This window comes from Mizuhopecten yessoensis, unplaced genomic scaffold (assembly GCF_002113885.1).
Source record: "Mizuhopecten yessoensis strain PY_sf001 unplaced genomic scaffold, ASM211388v2 scaffold9847, whole genome shotgun sequence".
Lineage (NCBI taxonomy): Eukaryota > Metazoa > Mollusca > Bivalvia > Pectinida > Pectinidae > Mizuhopecten > Mizuhopecten yessoensis.
In genome coordinates, this window is record NW_018408252.1 from 2,882,687 (window position 1) to 2,899,325 (window position 16,639).

General features: G+C 33.9%; 1 protein-coding gene and 1 long non-coding RNA gene across 2 annotated transcripts in view; both read left to right on the plus strand.

Moving 5' to 3' along the window:
* LOC110458824 overlaps nt 1–16,639 on the plus strand; it is a 131,982-nt gene that overhangs the window by 34,613 nt on the left and 80,730 nt on the right. The window lies entirely within an intron of this gene.
* On the plus strand, nt 6,624–7,283 carry LOC110458827. The gene is made up of 2 exons (XR_002463830.1): nt 6,624–6,725; nt 7,219–7,283. It is a non-coding gene; the product is annotated as an uncharacterized LOC110458827 (long non-coding RNA).

Here is a 16,639-nt window from a genome sequence, read left to right on the forward strand (position 1 = left end):
TTGTATAATAACCCTTCATGCCACACTCTATCGAATGCTTTACTTATGTCACAGAATACAGAGCGGATTTCTCGTCCTTTATCAAGGGAATCCATAATCATATGATATAACGAAAGAAGTTGATTCACAGTTGAATCTCCTGGAATAAAACCTGACTGGTTCTTAGTAATGATTTTATATTCTCGCAAATAGTTGTATAGATATTTAAAAATTACTTTTTCTATTATTTTGCTAAAGCAAGAGGTAACTGGAAAAGGACGATAATTAGAAACATCATTTTTCTCACCCTTGCCTTTATAAATAGCATTAATGTTTGCAGCTTTCCAGGACAATGGGATTGAGGGGGTTTCCTTGGTTTTATTACAAAGGAGGGTAAGAGGAAGAGCGATAGAAGGTGTTAGTAGTTTTATAAGTTTTGGGACCACTCCATCAGGACCAGCGGGCTTCTTCCCATTTAAAGTAGAAAGTTGATTTTTTATATCCTGTTGGGTGAACTCAATGCTATCAATTACGAAAGGAAAATCAGACATTCTGCTTATCAAAGGGATTTTAAAGGAAAGAGCCATTGCCGTTTAAAGGAGGGACACTGGCTTGCTTATTGTCGGCTTTAAACAGAGATTTCGCTACTTTCCACCACTTGTCAGGTGGTAAGCTATTGCTATTAAGGGAGAATTCGAGTTTCAAGAGGAATTGTTTTTTTTGTAAGTCTAATTAAATCAATTGTTTCATTTCGAACTAATCTATACCTTTCCCAATGAAAAGGGGAATTCGTGTTAACAGCTTTATTATGGATACGATTTCTTTGCCTTATTTTAAGTCTAATAATCCTTCTTGTCTATCCTTTCGATAAAAATCACATGAAAAACTATCTAAACCAAGGTCACTATCACGTATTAATGGGGTAAGATGTGTTTCTGTAAGACATATTATATCATTTTCAGAAAGTTCATTATCCAATTTGTTTCTAATGGATCTTACATTAAGATGAAAAATTTGAAGATTGCGCAGAGGCCCATGATTTAATTCAATATCATTACACAACAGTAATAGGATTACCAATATAGGATTTAAATGTGCATTTTTCTCAATAAAAGTTTTGAGTGCATTAGATTTGTTACTTCCATGTACGTCATGTACCCATAGTCTAATTACGTGTTGCACACACATTAACCGTTGTCTAAGTGGTATAACACTATTTGGTACAAGATACACATGGAAGATAAGATATGAGAAAAGAAACTTTACTTGGGGTGGAGACACACTATACTAAACATTACACAAATAATTATATACAAGACTAAAAGTAACATAAACAAAATCTTATTTTTTGAAAAATCTGCGTGGGACAAACTGATGATATTGTTAATTTCTATTTTTACCTCAGGAATGAAATTTTAACTACAACTGATATATACATGCAAACCGATGTCGGTCGTCACTGGTAGTCCGGTACATGTTTAATTAGACTTAAACAAATATTATAAGCTCAGATTACCTATCTATAGTGTACGTGAAATCGTTGTATACATGTGACGACACGTGCCTATTTCTTAAAGATACCATCTTGTGATATCACAGTGAAGTCATGTAGACATGTTTCATAATGTATGTATATTCTATGTTTTCACATTCTAAATGCATGTTTGAGTAAAAACCGAGCTGTAGGCATTATCAGAATATGGAAATATTTATCGAACCGAGATATAGTACGTGCATACAGTCGCACGAGACACATGATCCGTGAAGACCGACCTCAATAACCGCGACACATATGAAGGGCCGAGGGTGGGTCAGGTTATCCATAGTGGACTCGTTGTTATGATGACCTATGGCCTTATAAATTATTCTATATGATTTGATATATCCAGATTTGGCTTATTGCATTTTACTTTCTGTCCTTACTTCCTGTAATAATAAAAAACAAATTATGCATCTTTTAAAAATTCACTTTTGATGTTTCGAGTAAAAATGCAACCTGATAAAATATATTCGTAACAAAATTTCAAACCCCTAAAACAGAGATTACATGAAGAGAGGAAAAGAGTATAATGCACTGAAAGCTGAATTAACCTACAACACATGAAACAAATTTAAATGAAGGAAAATTACCTGTAATGTATTAATGTATTTCCTACCACTGCTTTTCCTAAATCTAGAAAGCTGAGCATGGCTATTGTTACTACCTAATCAGAGCATTTGTAACTCAGACATTAATTTTCAGTTTTCAGTTGCAGTTTTCAGACGTTCTTTCGTATCACTCGAAGCTGTTTACACGGTCATTTATTAATTATTTCTGAACGGAATCTCTGTCAACAGTCAAGACGGAATTGCTGTAATGCTTCGAATGAAATTTGCAACGTCAATACCTTCATTACAGTAGTCAGTAGAGAAGTGTCGCCGTCAGTGTGTTGGGTAACTTTTAGTTATTTTTGACGTTCTTAATTGTTGTTAGTAATTGTTGATTACACCGTCGCCGTCATTGTGATGGGTTACGGTCATATTTATTCCATCGTACGAAATGACCTATTCCGTTCAAGTGATGATACACTCTGAGTATCGTTTGTTCTATTCAAGATGTAGATAAGTGAGCCGTAACAACGGAAAGTACATATTCTTTCACTTTTATGCTTCATCCTCAGCAGCTGTCATAGAGCCATCATCTGTGATGGTAAACTTCCGGGATAAACGACTTTCGGTCTTATTTACGGGAGTTCAATATCACATTAAATACGATTATTTAAATATAAAAGATAGTCGCACTGGATACTTTTAGGAATTTTTGACGTTCTTAATCGTTATTAGTAATTGTTGATTACACTTCCTGCGCAGTGGCGCTAAATTTGAGAAGGATGGACCCACCTTAAACAACTTCTGCAAACGAAAAGTGACAGGGTGATGATAATTAGCCAAGAGTATTTGGGGATAGAGTAGTAAAAAGATTCAATTTTTGTTTCTGAATAACCTGAAAGGGTATTGATATTTAGCCAGAATAAACGATGGGTCTGGCTCCCCAGAATGTAGCAGGACAGGCCTCAGTAGAGGTAACCAGAAGAAAAACTTTCTTAACTATTTAGCCTGAACATTCGTAAGCCAAGGAGACTCAATATGTTGAAATATTTGCAATTTGTTTTTTCTTGCTGTGATATCCAGGCTAGCAATACGTCCTCTGGGTAAGTTTTAGTTTTATATTGTTAAACGTCCTATTAACCTAAAAAGTCATTTAAGGACGTGCCTCCCTGTGTGTTGTGTATGTGTACTGGCGACAGGGTAGGTGTCGTAGTTTCCTCTGTGCTATCTCACTGAAAAACCATGCCGAAGGCACCCAGCACAGCATTCCGTCCGGTTACATTATACTGACAACGGGCGAACCAGTTGTTGCCATTCCTCTAAATGCTGAACGTTAAACAGGGAATAACAACTACCATTTTTAAGAAATTTGGTATATTCCGGTATGGGGTCAGACCCATTGCCTCCTTCACCTGGGCGAACGTTCGACACTTGAGCCAAAAGTGAGGTGTTGCTAAAGCATGGCGCTAGGAAATGAAAGGTAGTTAGAAGTAGAGAGAAATACAAAGATCTCAATTATTGCAATGAGTGCTCTCTTTTTGATGGTGACGTTTGGGAAGATATGCAATTTAAAGTATTTCGTGCTTATTACCAAGGTGGGGCTGTACTCCTGAGCTAATCCTTGTAACATATTCATCTCTTCAAGCCTGCCAGTTGTATTTTTTGAAATGAAGAAGGGATCTCGACTGTTATCATGGAATTATGTTCCAAAGGATACAGCTTTACCCGTGTCCAGTCTAAGTAGCATGATTATTTTGTCTCTTCATCCCTTGTAACTGAACATATTATAAATATAGTGTGGGAACACCAACGGTTTCCTAGCAATGACCCAAAAGAATAAATAGCAAGGGGTGAGATTAGACTAAAGGGCCAATCCTAAAATTATGAATGAAGTCGTCTCTTTATGCCTAACAATTGTATATTGGATTATAAGGTTAGGAACTTAACTGTTTTTAAGTAATAACTCGGGGAGTAAGTCCAAAGGTGTGGAAAGGGACCCACAGAACATTCCTGTTAGTACAAGTGTCTTTATCTCTTCACGCGTAGCAATTGTATATTTTGTTATAGGATGTAGATATCAACCTATTATGATTACAATTTCCAAAACATGGTCAAAAATTGTGACCAGTCGTTCTGGACTAGTAGCGTTTTAAAGGAAAAGTTGACGCTGGTACACCGTGCCATGGCATAAACTCTCCAGATGAGCTAATTAAATATACTGTGTATTAATTTTTACAGCTGTGACGCTGGAAACACCAAAGATGATTCGTTTGGAAAGTAAAACCGGAGAGGAGCCCCGTTCGAAGGATTCTATTTTCAAGACACTCCCTAAGCAGGACTTTGATCCAAAAACTCTAGCTAAAAAAGGCCGCACTAAGACGAAGGATTCGCCATCAGATATAACTGGTAAGTCTGCTGATACGCCTTTGTGAAGTCCGCGCCTTATTTATGCTGAATGAGACTTAGGTCTTTATCTACATTGTAGCATATACATATACTTTTCAGTACATTACAATGGGCCCCTGCAGGTTCGGGGTAATAATATGCCTGGTGTATTCCACTGCGTGCCGTAAAAGGCGACTGATTTTGGGTTCTCAACAGAATCGGGATTTTCTTCTGTGTAATTTTCTAAGAGGACATGAGTGTAACCAAAATTTATCTACATCCCCTATTGCAACATTTGGGACAAATAACTTTTCTATCAACTTCATAAAAACTGATATAGCCCTTAATGCCTTGCTAAGCAATACCTTACTTTTTGCCTTAGTGTTGAACGTTCGCTCAAGTGAGGAATGCTGAATAAACATGACTGAAATGTTCGAGTCAAATCCTCTTTGACATGATGTATTGATCATTTATATTCATTCATTGTTTTATCAATTGCTGATCCCTGTTCTTATTCCAGAAAACTTACCTGCCGAACATAATTTAGAAGAGGCGTCAAAGTGTCTCAGTGACGTCGAAGGTAATAACAATAGACAGATATATCGATATATTTAAAATAAATCCAATGAAATATCCAATCTCCTCAACTTAATAAATCTGATATATTTTACTCTGTGATACATCGATACATTCCTCTTACAGATGAAGCGACGGTTGTAACAGTGTTTGTATTGGTACATATTTCCAACATACACTACCGTCTTTGTACCCAAATCGGGGCATTACCCAAAACGGGACACTTATGGGAAAACGGCACCAGAAACTCATTCAATGCAAATAAATACTTTTATGTATACAGTGTTCATTTGATAATACTTATATGACAATTTAATTATATATCAGCTTTATTATGACAATTAAACTGTATTAAGCTTTAATGGCTGCTGATTATCGTTACATGGACAATTTAAAGGTAAGAATAATGACCGAAACAAAACTCCCGATTTACGTGCCTTGCGACGCTATTTATTTGGATAGCATTTTCAATAATCTATTTTATCATAACTAATAATGGTTTGGAGGAGAAATTTATCAGAACCCCGTTTGATTTTAAAATATTTGAAATATGTCTACTATTCTGCTGATATTGAACTTGTATCCCCTAATATAAGCCAAAATACCGAACTGACCCTTTCAGGGTACACTTACGGTTCGAGGGCCTACGCTACCCTGAAAGTATTTCGCATTCTATTTATAGAACCACGAACCCAAAATATCAATTTGTAATAGCAATGAAAAGTGGATAGTATCGTTTGATGAAAAATGAACAAACATTTTTGTACTGATATTATGGTGTAAAGAACATTGTTATTTATCCAAAAAAAATCTCGATTTGGGTACGTAGCTTTAGACTCGAGCATTATTTTCAACGGGAAACCATTGAATATCCTCTTTATATTGAGCATTGATACATATTCGAATTTTAGTCCCTAAATATGACTTCTTCAGCGTTTATGTGATACTACGTAATATTACCAAACACGCGCTATTTTCTTAAATAGAATCATCACGTATGCTTTGCATTTACTGATGTAATATTGACAAAAAAAATGTTGTCTTATGAGTTACACATGTGTTATTACCTGCAGGGACTCCTCATCTGGGCAAACTTTCAACATTAAAGCCAAGTGAGATGATGCCAAGCAAGGGTAAGGAATTGCAAAATAAATAATTTAATTGTGAAGATCAATTGAGTGTCAATAACAGGGCACAAAAGCAAATCTCCTTTTCTGCAGGGGGTTCCCCATATAAGAAGCCTCTTATATTAAAATGCAGAGGGTAACAGCAGGTGTATTCATTTATTGATCCACGATATGCAGGGTCGACACGCCAACAAACCTACATACATCATTTCCAATTGTTGTTATTGAAAGCTCCACAAAACACCGATAAAAATTGAAAACAGTTACATTTATTAAAGAACTAAAGTCAAAAATTATGCTTTAGCGTCATTAGGATTGTACATTTAAATAAGACGCGTTAACACAGCCATATATCCTGTTTAAGATTCCAGTATATTTGTCACAATGTAATATGTTATTCAATCTTCAGTGTTTTGTGAAATGTGTATACTTTCCTCGTGTTTCGCTTGGTGTAATGTGTATATCCTATCCATCCACTGTTTATATAATTCTTCCTCGTGTGTTCTTTTAGAAATTGACGCACTGAACATACCGCCAAAACTTCCTCTAAGAGCTCCAGCGACATTGAAGGTAATTTAAACATATTGTTCAGCGTATGGTTTTTATAGATTGATATGAATCATCCGTTCATTTTAATAATTTTAATGCACATCGTTTGATAATTTTTCAATATGTTAAGTGGTATTGTGTAGATGTATTTGTATGAGAAGACATATATAACTTTTATTGTGTATATATGTCATAATTTTTCAGCTTTATTTTTTATTTATTTTTTATGAGAACTCTTAAATTAGCTGTATTTCGATATTTTATTGCCTCTTTTGTTTTGTTTTTAAATGAGTAATATTTCACATTATCTTATTTGTATATGTTTCAAGTCAGACGATTTTAAGTTCTTTTTAAAATACTTGTATCATCGTAAATATTTAAGAAAGAATTATCTATTGATACAATATTATAATGATGCTTCTTGCACCTTGATGAAGATTTGGACATTGCACTTGCTATATAATGATGGTTTGAACAACTGTGTAAATTATGAACTTACTTTTTTTTTTTACAGATTTAAACCTTAACAGACAAAAATTGATAGGTGAGTTGTGCATGTAAAGTCTGTTACATAACATTTAAAAAACAAATACCGTCTGATTTTACTTTTACAATACTTAAATTTCTTGTGCATTTAAGTACTTTTTTTCTTTTGTTTTAAAAGACTTGATAGTGTAATTAAATGTAACTTTAAAAAGCTCAGAATATATTATCTTCAACACTGTTTTGCTTATTTAAAATTTTGTGAAATGTCGTTTTGATGTTTTATTGGAATATGTTAAAGATGTGCACACTGAATTTGCAAATATGATAGTTGAGTTAAATTTTTATCGCTAATGACGTTACTGTTTAAAAGAATCTGCTTTTCTTAACTAAATACAATATATTAATCTGGAGTGATACCACATGTTTAATTATTGTATTATCATAAGTTTAACGATAAATATATTCTCATACACAATTCCTATGATTATATTCCTATACAATGAGTCAGCATACCAAAATGTTTTACATCCATGTATGTCTCAGATTATTTTTATGAAAGAATTCTAGCAAACGCTTATTTTGGTATACGATACCCTGGTTATCTGCAGTTATTTGATTCCCTAATTGTGTGTATAATTTTCAACAAATTCTTGTTCAAATCTATATGATATTGTTATGAAAAATTAATTGTCTTTGAAGAATCTACCACACTGATGCTGTAAGAAGAAGAAAACGATAAACTGTGGGTTGACACCAAAGGTTTCGTCGATGCAAAGGAAACGTTGTTGAAAAACTAGCTCAATGTAGTAATGATCAAGGGAAACTCCGGAAAACAGCGATTGCATATCAGCTATTCCTTAAGCTGTGTACCACTGAGGAGGATGGGAAACATCGAAGAGGTAGGCAACCACTACAACTTAACTACATCAAAGACTTGGATAAGTTGGCCAACAAAGCACATTTAGCTATATTTTTGGATGATTTGTTTGGAACTAATGTTGTGTGTAAAGAGGATTTGAAAGAATTGAAGAAAATAGAAACGCATCTTCTTTCGAAGCTTCGCGGGGATGAAAATTCAGAAGTACATTTTCTTATCGTTACTATTCAATACCAAGAAGTTGCTTAATGTGACATTTGGTATATGTACCATTGTATTACTTTGATGGATGTATGGGCCGATATCAATTTCCTGAAAGGGTTTCTTAGAAGGCTTGATGATGAAAAACGTGAAGAAAAATTGAGCAAATGGATCAGACTTACCCTGCTTAATAAATCTTGCTCTAATGGTTCACATGAGTGTGCATTATATCTTCTTCAGAAGGGTGCAACACCTGATGAAAGCACGCACAGTTTTGTGATTGAGGGAGACTGTGTTGATGTACTGTTAATTGACCAAATAAGTATGTGTGTTATGAGTTACCATGGAAGGATAATATGAAGAAAAACAATTTATTCATCTGATGTAGTAAGGTTATTACGATAAAAAGTTTTGACGAATATATATGTTTGTCTATGGGATTCATCAGATCACGAGTACAATTCCTTGAAATGTGTATAAGGTATAATGAGACATATTGACATTGTCTAATATTGTTATATGGCGTGGTTTCCCTGCAATTTGGATACATATCTGTAAAAAGTGAAATCAGCTTAAACACATTTGTTACATACGAGCTAAATGCATCCTAGTAAAAGGTACAGTTAATAGAAGAATGATTATAGTGTAGAGTCTAGTTCGTGCAATAGGATAAGCGGTGTCAACTAATTATGTATTATCTTGTTAATTGAACTTATTAATTTTTGTATTTCATATTATGCATTCTTGCAAGACAAACAGTAACATTGGCTTGCTATTTAACTAATTTGAGATGTGTTATCTGGGCTTTGACGGTATGGACGGAGAGGATGGAATGTCTACAAATAATAGGTTGATTTGTAAGAGTGTGACAGTATTGACAGCGCTATAATCTACTGTTTTGAACTTTTATGATTGTGAATATGACGTTATATAAACCTGGAAAAAAGAGATTTTGTCATTTTTGCATGTTCATATCTGATATGATTTACTATCGAAAAGGTCCATGACTGTTTTATTATTTTTGTTATCTTATACATAAAAAAAACATGTATATGTAAACAAACTGTATGTATCAAAGTATCCATGTATGATAAGTTGTTCAGAACTGATCACGTATATACGATCCCGCCATAGGGAATACGTGAATTGTCCATGTATATAATAATATAGTTGTATGTCTAGATATGAAGGATTTGTAAGCTGGGCTATGACTGAAAAACGAACATGCTTGTTAGCAGGGAGGTCTGACGAAAACAGTACTTATGAAAAGTATACGTTTATGTCTGTGTTAGAGTGGGATGGCAGAATGTCTGCAAAGAGAAGGCTTTAGATTGATAGAAGTAGGTCTGTCTAAATGAGAAGTTTGCTAGTTGGGCTTTGACGGTATGGATCAGGATAGTCATATGTCTTGGAATTACCAGGTGATCATGACGCGTTACTGTTAAACATTGTTTTAGCTAACATCAAAATGGCAAAATATTCATGCCAACTTCGTTAAGCAATATTGTATACATGTATACCATTTCTTATCAATCTATAACTTTTAAGTTTAGATTTTCAAATATTTTACAATCAATTGTTACCTGGTTTTGATACTGACATATATACATATATATATATATATATATATATATATATATACATATATTATGATTGACTATTTATAGTTTTTGTCTGATCGGTAAATATCATTTATGTTCAGAAAGAACTACAAATTATTCTTGTATATATATTCATTTTATAATCTTGTAACAATCAGTTCTTTTTTTATTTTTGTTTTGTATTTTGTATATGACATTTGACGAGCTTGCAAATGTTCAATTTAATGTTGTATTTTAGATTCAAATGTTTTATATGTATAATAGTAATTGTCCTTTTTTGTAGAATTGAAATGTTAATGATTCATGCAATTATTAGATAGTGGTGTGATTTTAGGGGAAAGGAAAAACAGATTGTTACCGGTAAATTTCCGCAATAATTTGTAGTGATATTGACGTGACCCACGTAAAAAGATATAAAATTGCATTACGACAAAAGGTAAACTTCATACAAAAAGATAATTTTAAAATGTATTATGACTATTATGACTTAAGGAAAGAAAATACTGCAGAGGTGCCAGGGGTGAACACTGTGAAGTATGGACATAAATCGTTTGCTTTTGAGGCCGCCCGGGTGTGGAACAATCTCCCAAATGACTTCCGAAAAGTTGAAAACTTCAAAGAATTCAGGAGGCTGGTCCATTCCTGGGATGGCCCCATCTGCCTTTGCAATATCTGCAAAGAGTGATACTTCATACTGTGCCCTGGTTTTTTTTTTACTATTATACTTTTTAGATACAGCTGTGATTTGTTTTATTTTCGCTATATTAGCGTGTATTCTGTCAAATTTTAGCTTTTGCTACATTAGCATATATGTAAATTAGACAATTTGTCTGTTAATGAAAACCATAATGGGTTAAGCACGGAATATATTTCGTGCTTCTGTGATAATGTTATTGTAATTTTATTGAACGACCGTTTAAATTATGAAATAACTGTGATATGAATTGCTGTTTTAGTAGACCAACACTTATTTTATGTTCATTTATTTGCTGTGATACTACTTTGTCTTTTAACTAACCAATTTTACTAACAGACGACCCTGTGGAAGATTAGCTTTGCTAAACAGGTTTTGTATCCTCAATAAATAAAGTTTATTATTATTATTATTATTACTTTTACCTCTGCCACCTGACATTTTGGATTTTGTGATACTTTTATTGTCTTATTTCATTCCTTATATGTTTTAATTATATGCTATATTTTTGAAGCATCTTATTTGTATTTTCACTCCATATATTCTAAAAAATATTCTTTTGCAAAACTTGAAAAAATTTGTTAATTGATTTCGGTATCATTTTTAATTCACACTATAATAATGTATATTCTGCCAATTATTGTTCTTTGCTATATTAGAATTGTATGTAAATTCCACTTCATAGTGTTTTAATCTTAAGTCTTAAGTAATTCTTGTGTGATATACAAGTATTCATTCACTATTAACTGTCTTTGATTTACTTATTCTGAATACTATTTATCTGTGATCACATTTAATGCTTTTCATATATTAACACTTTTTTATATATTTATTGTTCCAAAATGGTAATATCCCGGGGGCCTTTGTAGGTAGGGGACTCTCAATCACTTAGAAACCTGGGATATGGATACTTTCTTTTTCTGTGATAATCTCCCTTTACTTGTAATATAATATGTTTTTGTTATTTTACATATTTTGTCTCAATAATAGCTCTCAAGAGCTAACGTTCATTGGTTACCTGTATGCGACGTTAAATAAAGTTTCTTCTATCTTGTATCTTGTATATAATATCCAATACGCCCCATTTCGATCTAATTCTTATTTTTGAATTTTTACCCCAATTCAGATATAGTGATTACAGTAACACTTTTCATATTTATACTTATTGTATTAAGTAACCAATATTAATCTATATATATATACCTGTCAGGCTCACCTGTCCACAGGTACTTCATACAACCATAGACATATTGGGCTTCCCTCAATGTCGATGTCTACTATGAAAGATCTTACTTGGAGTTTATCTAACTCTTTTTATTGGTCCATAGAAAAGATTTAATGCCAGATCAGTTTTGAGGTTTAATGTGTGTTTTTACTTTTGAAACTTAATATGCTCTGCAGGACACCATGCCTAGGACCACTAATAAGGGTAGCGGAAACAGATCAGCCACCACATCTTCCTCTTCCACCTCAGCTCCCTCTTCACAAAACTGTCAGAATAGCAAATCCTAGTAATCTTTATGGGCGAAGCCCTACTACACCTGTCAATTACAAAAAGCTCCAGGTTTATTATTTTTTGCAGGTTATGAAAACGATTTGAAATATAGAATATCTGGTTGAAGATTTCAGGAATGGATTCATCCCTCCCATTCCCCAGAAAAGTACTACTGTTCAGTATGCAACTATCGATAAAGATATCGCTAAGCAGAAAAATCACTGCTAAGATAAAGTCTTGTGGTCGAGGGGCATTCATGCCTAAAACCGATATTGAGTCAGCTTATAGAATTATTCCAATGCATTCATGTGATTTTGAACTTCTTGGATTTATGTGGCAGGATAGATACTATTTCGTACGTGTTTACCTATGGGATATTCCCCATCTTGTTAAAACTTTGATAAATTCAGTACAGCATTGGAATGGGCTGCAGTCAACAAACTTAGTTGTCCACATGTAGTTCACAATTTAGATGATTTACTATTTTTAGACATATCTCACACAGGCGCTCATAAAGCCCAGTCAAACTTTCTGGCTATATCTTTGAAATAACCAACTTTGAGATGTGTCCAGAAGCCATAACTCACTATAAAACAAAAGGAAAGTATGTAGTAAATATGCAATTTATGTAAGTCTACTTAAATGAGTAAAGTTGTAAATTTCGAGTCAAAATATTAATTAGAAAAGAAAATAATTGAGAAAACAAATTACTTTTCAATTGAAAATGACCAAAAATACCCCCTGACTTAATCCTTGGTGTTATATAAGCAATCTTTAAGTGACGATTTAATATCTGTCATTTTTTCATTCTGTTACATATGCTTGTCTAATTTATACATGTTTTCAAAAACAGAAATGATATTATTTTGGTTTCAAAGCACATTTTGAAAACAGCAAACTTTATTTGTGATTTACCCTTCTCCTTTTGGTACTCCAAGAAACCAACTTTGGTCAATTTTTTACCTTAGTTTTTTCGCATGTTATACAATAGGGCATCTTTGAACAAAATAAGGAGGTAAAAATCCGAATATACCGGGGCCCAAAAAAGGGCCTTATAGACACTCATCTATATCCTACCCCTCAAAATTAACAGCAGGGGACAGGCTAGGGGAATGAATCAGCCAGCTGATAGTTTTGCCCTTAACCCCCCCCCCCCACACACACACAACCAACAGGTGAAGAATCAGCGAGCCAATACTTCCCCCTCCTTTGTAAAATAATTCAGAGGGGTAAGGAATCTGTCTGTAAATACCCCTCCTTCACCATCCACCCACAAAGCAATGTCAAGTGGGTAAATATGCCAGCTAATAGTTATTACCCTAAATAACAAAACCTAATTGAAAAATAACCAAGCAGCCAACAGTTTCCCCCTCCCTAAAAATCAATACCAACGTTTTTAAAGAGAGCTAAAACATCAGGTAGATGGTTTTTCCCCCCAATGGAAAAACGATCTTGTGGAGGAAAGAATTAGCTAGCTGATTTTTCACCGAGGGATAAATCAGCTAGCTGATTCTGTCACCGAGGAAGCTTTCAGCCTGGGGGAAAGAATTGGCTGTTACATCGGTATTTGATTTTTGAAAGATTATTTTTGATGTTGGATACATTTTCCTAACATTCCGGCTTGGAAAATTCTTGCATTGGAAAAAAGTGTTTTAGATAGTGTATTATTAAAAAGTTGTTTTGATGTTAGTTTGAGTGACATTATAAAATATTAGGTATATTTTGTATACTAAATTTCGGAGCTTTCTTGTATTCAGAGAAATTGTTAAAGGCAGTAAAGATAGTACTTAGGTTGGTCATTATTATTTTGATTTAAGTATCATATTACTAGAGTTTCGAGCACTCTAGTATTAGAGAAATAAGCATATGTACATTTTATTTCTTTCTGTTAATTAATTGTTCAATAATTGTTTGACAACATATTAAGTTCCGTATACAAGAGCTGAGCTGGCAGCACTCTCGTATAAGAGAAATGCTCTACTTTCTGTCTTTTAATTGTTATTCCAGATAACATTCCAAATACTAGAGCTTGGAGCACTCTTGTATTAGAGAAGTTATCATATGTACTCCCTTTTGTTATTTCATTGTTGAAAATTTCTTGATATCGGATGAATTTCCTAATGCTAGAGCTTGGGGCACTCTCGTTTTAAAACAATTGTAACAATAACTATTCTCTTTTCTTAAATCGTTGAATGTTCGTTTGACATTAGCTGGATTTCCAAAAACTAGAGTTTGAAGCACTCTCGTATTAGAAAAAATATTATATTTACTATTTTGTTTTATTTATTTATTGAATAATTATGTGATGTCAAATTAGTTTCTTAATACTTGAGCTCAGAGCACTCTCGTATAAGAGCAATTATCATATTATTTTTGATTGTTGAATGTTTTTTAGATATCAAATAAATTTCCTGATACTACAATTTTTAGCACTCTCGTATTTGATAAACAATCATATGAACTACTTTGTTTTAAATATCGAATATTTGTTTGGTATCAGGTATTTCATCATTCTAATGTTTGGAGCACTATCGTATTTGATAAATAATAGAATGTTCTAGATGTACTTTCTTCTGTTTTTTTTATTTGTAAGATTATTGCTAGATATCAGAAAAACTACCAGAGCTTGGAGCACTCTCGTTTTAGACAGATTTGCATATGTACTGCTTTCATTTATTTGATAGTTGAATAGTTTTTGACATACGATACATTTTCTGATACTAGAGCTTTGGAGCACTCTCGTATTAGAGATATCAATATATATGTACTCCTTTTTGCTTTTTTATTGTTAAAAAGTAGTTTGATATAAGATAGTATGACTTAATACTAGAGCTTGGAGCACTCTCGGACTAGAGAAACTGCCATATGAATTACTTTCTATTATTTATTTTTTGAATACTTTTTAGCTCACCTGGCCCAACGGGCCAAGTGAGCTTATGGCATGGTGCGTCGTCCGTTCGGCGTCAACTTTTTACTTTAAGCAACTTCTTCCGAATAACCAAGAGGCACAGACTGATTATATTTGGCCAATTACATTCTGGGATGAAGCACTACCAAGTTTGTTCAAATGAATGACCTTCGCCCATATTCAAGGTCACAGGGGTGTCAAATATGTTTAAACTTTTAAACAATTTCTTCTAAATAACCAAGAAGTTTAAGGTGTTGATGTTTGGACAGTAGCATGCTTGGATAAAGGACTTTCAAGTTTGTTCAAATGAGTGACCTTCGCCAATATTCAAGGTCACAGGGGTCAAATATGTTGAAATCTTTAAACAACTTCTTCTGAATAACCAAAAGCTTCTGGGTGATCAAATTTGGCCAGTAGCATGCAGGGATAAAGGGCTAACAGGTTTGTTCAAACGAATGACCTTCGCCAATATTCAAGATCACATGGTTCAATTGTCTTAAAAACCTTTAAACAACTCCTTCTGTAAAACTGAAAGGCCCGGGTGATGATATTTGGCCAGTATCATGCTTGGATGAAGGGCTACCAAGTTTGTTCTAATGAATGACCTTTGCCCATTGTCAAGGTCACAGGGGTTAATTATGTTGATATCTTTAAATAACTTCTTCTGAATAACCAAAAAGTTTCAGGGTAATATTATTTGGTCAGTAGCATGCGGGGATGACGGGCTACCAACTTTGTTCAAATAAATGACCTTATAGTCAAGGTCACAGGGGTCAATTGTTTCAAAAACCTTTAAACAACTTCTTCTGAATAACCAAGAGGCCCAGGCTGATGATATTTGGCCAGAAGGATGTTGGCATGAATGGTTACGTAATTAGCTCATTGCCCATATGCAAGGTCACACTATTTCATGGTCACATCTGGTCCATAGTGCATATATCTTGAAAAGTCATCTTCCCAATAAACAAAATGTATAAGGTGGTGATATTTCGCAAGTTGCATTCTGGGAGAAAGGGCTTTGAAGTTTGTTCAATTTAATGTCCATGTTTGACTTTCATGGTCACAGAGGTCAAATGTGTTTTAATCGTTAGTCAAGACACTGTTTTTTTTTGCCTGTAGCTTTATTCTAGTCCACTTTTAAGGTTACAATTGTGAGATTAATACCAGGTGAGCTATGCAGGCCCAATGGGCCTCTCCTTGTTTTTCTGGTCAGTCCACAAATCAAGATGACCGCTATAACCGCCATCTTGAAAAACACATTTTAAACTTCTTCTCCAACTTTACTGGTGCCATTGAGCTGAAAGTTGGTGGGGATGTTAAGAAAAGGTAGCCAACAAAGTGTTGTTATTTTTCGGCCTCGTAAAAGCTTCGACATGGCGGCCATTTTGTAACATGCCATACGCATGCAAGTGATGAGGCAATAACTATTACGTAATCTAACCTTACTCATGCAAGTAAAAAAAAAATGCTGTACAGAAAGGACAATGGCCAAAACTTTCAATGACATGGATTTAAACACCTTTCAAAATAATGGAAGATATATCTGGGTTTTAATTGGACAGGTTTAAACGTGAGCGTAGGGTATGGGTCTAAGATGTAAGATTTTGATTAGTTGTACGTGATGTTACGCTGTACGTGTGTTTTTGCTTAGAATATTATTCAATATTTTCATC